Raw genomic sequence first — 5,264 nt, 5'->3', positions numbered from 1 at the left:
CATTCAGGGTGGCGGGAACCTCATGCATGCGGTAGAGAACCTGGAAGGCCGTCAGGATACGCCATGAGTTCGGCACCAGTTGCGTCGGCGCCACTCTTAAACCCCGAAGCACCTGCACGACTAAGTCCGAGGGGGGAAAGCGGAACCCAGCCCGAAGGATGTCCTCATTGATGGCGACCTTCCCTAGAGGAGGATGGGACATCCTCTCCTCAGGCCCCGGGAGCGTAATGTTGCAGGCTTCGGGAAGGTGGTACCGGGCCACGAACCTATCTAGGTCTTCAGGGACCAGCTCCGACTGAATGCGGTCCGCCCTTACTTCGTCCATCCCTAATGGCCAATGAACCTACGGTCAGGACGGGGTCAAGAGGGGGGAAGGCACCGGAACGACTGGAGTACACTAACACGAAAGGAGAAAGTACGGAGAGCCCTAAATTGAAGAGTGGGGCAACTCACCGGAAAGGAAGGAAGAACGGCTCCGAGAGCGTCAAAGGAGGAGCGAACGAACAGTTCGGCGGCAACGGCAGCGGCACAAAGGAGAAACTTGAAGATGCCTGTGAAGAGAAAGGCGGACGGGGGAGGGCCCCCCGGTTAAATAGGTGGAAAGGCGGGTGACGCCTCGGTGACGCCAGAGGACGCCTGGCTGCCGAAAGTTTGTTCGCACCCCAAAGGCGAATCGACGCCATTAAGGAAGGATGTCCGCCGAAATCCGCAGACCGCCAGATCAGCGACAACTGCCATACGCCATAAAGAAGGCGGGAAGCTCGGAGCGCGCGTGCCTCTCCGAGGGATGGCGGCAATCTCGAAGCATCACTCCCTTCACCCGTTCCCCTCCTGGTTCCAGGCTCGGGAGTGGGGGGGTACTGTTACGGGGGAACTTAGCCACCATGCCCCACGTGACCGGCACGCGCGCCCAGGAAGACTACGGCTGCCCCTTGATCCAGCAATCCGACCTCGGGTCGGATATCTTCGGCTCCGCAGCCCGACCCCGAGTCGGCTGCCCCTTAATCCAGCAATCCGACCTCGGGTCGGATATCTTCGGCTCCGCAGCCCGACCCCGAGTCGGCTGCCCCTTGATCCAGCAATCCGACCTCGGGTCGGATATCTTCGGCTCCGCAGCCCGACCCCGAGTCGGCTGCCCCTTAATCCAGCAATCCGACCTCGGGTCGGATATCTTCGGCTCCGCAGCCCGACCCCGAGTCGGCTGCCCCTTGATCCAGCAATCCGACCTCGGGTCGGATATCTTCGGCTCCGCAGCCCGACCCCGAGTCGGCTGCCCCTTGATCCAGCAATCCGACCCCGAGTCGACAATCTCTCGACAACAACAGACTGTTCCTCTGAGGCACGCCGCGGCCCCCTGCTCCACTACTCCCTGCAACGGCCGTATCCGGCGCTGCCCCACGATCCCCTGTAACAGCCGTACAACGCGGAGCTCCACTATGCCCTGCCATGGCTGTACCCAGCGCTGCCCCACGACGCCCTGTAACGGCCATGTCAGTGGCAGCCCCATCGTGCCACACGATGACGAATCTCCGGAAAAACCCCCCAGCCTGATATATATGAGGCTGGGGGGGAAGGGGGAAGGTAAGATATATCTTCCAGAGTATCATCTCACCTGCGACCTTCTCCTTCTCCTTCTCCTTCGATCTCCTCTGACTTGATCGTCGGAGGGCCCCCACTACCCCGGTGGTGGTGCGAGGCTTGCTTGCAGGTTTCACGACGGAGGGCGGAGCGCAACCAAAGCAACTCAAAGGGAACCCCGTTCACACCGCTGTGCCAATCGTTCTCGGTTTGGACCACCAGCAACAAGTACTATAACATTATGTATTATAGAATAATAATTTAATATAATATTAAATTATTTAACATAACATATCAATGTATTATGATATAATATTATATTATATTATATTTATAGTATAATACAATAATAAATATATAAAATATTATAATTATTAGTGTAAATTAATTTTTTATCATTCTAATGACCATTTATCTCTCTAATAAATAGAGAGAAAGGAAGAAGAAGATTGAGAGGGAAAGGGAGAAAAGAAGAGGCGGAATAAGGATTTTGGAGGAAAAAAGTATGATTTAAATGGAGGTATTTTGGTCCAAAAAATAGCTTCCCGACAAAGCTGAAAACAACATTTTCGGAAAGCTCCAAATTGGAACTTCTCCCCAAAAGCTGTTTTCAGCTTCCCGTAAAAGCTGAAACAGCTTTCCAAAAATTTTACCAAACACCATTTTTTATCTAAAAGTACTTTTGGAGGGCCAGAAAGTGCTTTTTGGCCCTCTAAACAGGTCCAGGGCCAAAAAGCTTTACTTCCAATAGCTATACTTCCAAAAGCTCTACTGCTAACAGCTCCCTCAAATAGGGCCTAAAAGCTTTACTTCAAAAAGCTCTACTGCCAACAATTCCTCCAAACGGAGCATGAAAGTCGATTGTTAGTAGTAGTTAAAAACATTATTTGATTGTTATATTTTTGTATGACATGTTAGAGTATTATCAATCGTGATTGTTTTCTTCTTGATATAAGAGACTTGTAAGCAATGAGTAACACAACTTGGATAACCCTTGTCCCTTGCCCCCCAACCTCATGAAGATAAGCTTTTGCTATAACAACAAAATAGGCTTTATACTGGCACCATACTATTGCTTCGATCATACATTTTTTAAAAAAATGCTTGAAAAATCCTTTGTATTAATGAAATAAATCTGATCTAACCAACACAAATAGGAAATACATTCCATTTTTCGACTAAAGTGATGCGTGGAGATGTATGTGATTCGTTGCCATTTTTGTTTTCATTTCCTAATGCTTCCCTATCGGCCCCCCAACTCCCAGGTTGTTGGCTCCCAACCATTTCGATCCCCGTCGCCAATCCACCAACTTCCTCTCCACTGATGAAAAGAGTTGCACCACCTTCTTGTGGGCAGGGACGGTCGAATGCATTTGAGGGCCTAAGGCGAACTCACTCAAGAAGACCTTTTTTTTTAAATGATAATTTTTTTAATAAGTATAAAATATTTTAAAAATTTATTTAAAAATAATTTGTCTAGCTTTTTGAGATGTAAAATTACTAATTAAACTTTTGTACTCAAAGTTTTCAACACAAAGTTTTTCTTCACTATCACGAAGAAATGAATATTTTCTCCAAACTATTTAAAAAAAAAACCCTAAAAAAACTATTTTTTCTTAAAAAGCAAATCTATTTTTTTTAAAAAAAGAATTATTAAATCCCTAACTTCTCCAAACTAGATAAAGAATAAACAAGAAGAAAAGTCGAACTAGTGACTCTAAATTGAAAGATTCATACAACTCCAATCAAATTTCTTAGTCTTTCCTCTTATTCGCCTCCAAAAGACTTAAAACCCCAGGAACAGGTACTCATGAGTCCTCTTAGGACTCAAAAGCCAAGCAAACCCTTCAAAATCTCTCTTTTATCCAATAAAATGGTAACTTTAGATTTTAGAAGGGGAGGAAAAAAAAAGACAACCTACAAACTGCTCTGTTCTTACTAAAATTCCACAAAAAAATTGACATATGGCTTTATAAAACTAACAGAAAAAGAAAAGAAAAGAAAGAACAGAATTATTAAAATTAAAAAGAGGCAAAGTTCTTCGCTTTCTAAAATGAATTTTCTTGGCAAAGATCCCCCCAGGAGGATCTGGTGGGATCACTTCTTGAGAGCCTTAAGAGAGACGTGGTGGCGGCGCTTCTGGTACTCGCGGAGGTTGCCAGGGTTGTAGACCTCGGTGATGAAGTTGAGGGTGCTGCGCTCGGAGTCCATCCACGCTCAATACAATGCAATGATGTTTTCGTACCGGAGCTCTCGGAGGAGCTGGAACTCGGCGAAGAGCCAGTCCAGCATCTCTCGATCCTTGCTGAAGCTCTGGAACCACACCTGGTTCCACGACACATGATCCCCTCTTCCTCGTCAAACACCTTGTACACTTTCTTCACCGCCCCGACATCAAGAAGGTTGTTGTACCGCCCATCCCTCCCCATCGGGTCCACCTCTAGGAACGACTCCGCATCCTTGTCCGCCGTCGTCGAATCCGTCGCGGCGTCGCCTCCACGCACAGCATCCTCACTATCGATCTGATTCTCCAACTGATGAAATCAAATCAAAATCCTAGTTTTTTTCCCTAATAAAGAACATCGGATCAGAAAACTCGAGCTTGGAGCGCCAATCTTGAGATTGGGGAAGCAAGATAGGGCGAAGAATACCTCGAAATCTGGTAGAGATCTTGTAGAAACCCTAGATCGATCCACCAAACTCTATAAAACAAAAGAAGGTGATGAAAAACAAAAAAAAAAAGCAAAAATAAACAAGAAAACGACCGCTGCCTCCAATAAGAAAACGAACTACGGTGCGCGTGGGCCTTTCTTTAGGCCAAGAACTTAGGCGACCGCCTAGGTCGCCAAAGGGTTGGGCTGGCCCTGCTTATGGGTTTCTCCAATGGATCGCTCATCACCGTCAACTGGTTCGCAAACATCCACCTCCGAACGCGCTCACTGGCGCGGAATTCCAACTCCCTTCGATCACTACCTTCCCCATTGTCAAGCCTGTCATCATCGATGCCCAGAACCTCGGCCGCATCGCTGGCCTCTACCACATTTTTAACATGCATTCGGAGTGTTTGGGTTGTATCTTTCGTGCGAAAGAATGATTTTGTGACGTCCTTCGGATCTCACTCTGCACAAATGCCAAAGCTCTTCCCACAGCCACCTACGCAGATCTCAAAGGATTATTGTGCAATGTAACAGGGTTCGGATTGTATCTTTCGCACGAAAGAATGACTGTTCCTCTTTTGCAAAATCGATCATCGAATCACATCATGCAAAAATCCCAAGGCACCCGAAGTCAATAGTGGATTTTTGTGCATAGATCTCAAAGCGATTTTTGTGCGATTCAATAGTAGATTCGTTCGAAGAAAGATGGTCCTTCACATGAAAGCTACAATTTGTGCTCTTGTGTGAAAAGTACGATCCATATCCACATTTATATTTTTTTGCTAAACGTGCTACGTAACTTTTTCTTTCACGATGCCATAGTAGTTTTAGTGAATTCATTCGTTGCCTACCTTTAGCGGTTGTTATACTAATCACTGCCATCGTCATTATTGCTGCAACCTGGGCCATTGTTAAAATCAAGGACAACTACTGGACTATACTAACGATGTTGGAAAAGCTCTAGTTTTATGATGTCATCTACTACGATAATCTCCTATATGGCACAACCAACCATGGGATAGTTGCCAT

At 46.5% G+C, this 5,264-nt stretch overlaps 1 long non-coding RNA gene across 1 annotated transcript; it reads right to left on the bottom strand.

Moving 5' to 3' along the window:
* Positions 1-2,383: 2,383 nt before the first annotated feature.
* Positions 2,384-4,870, bottom strand: LOC149768602 (uncharacterized). The gene is made up of 2 exons (XR_016398483.1): positions 4,230-4,870; positions 2,384-4,147 (listed from the first exon to the last, which is right to left on the bottom strand). It is a non-coding gene; the product is annotated as an uncharacterized LOC149768602 (long non-coding RNA).
* Positions 4,871-5,264: the final 394 nt, after the last annotated feature.

Source organism: Phoenix dactylifera, chromosome 1 (genome assembly GCF_051530095.1).
Source record: "Phoenix dactylifera cultivar Ajwa chromosome 1, Ajwa_hap1_PhDact_Kaust_v1.1, whole genome shotgun sequence".
Taxonomy (NCBI): Eukaryota; Viridiplantae; Streptophyta; class Magnoliopsida; order Arecales; family Arecaceae; genus Phoenix; species Phoenix dactylifera.
The sequence above is the reverse complement of the archived record's forward strand: the minus strand, read 5'-3'. Positions and strand labels throughout refer to the sequence as shown.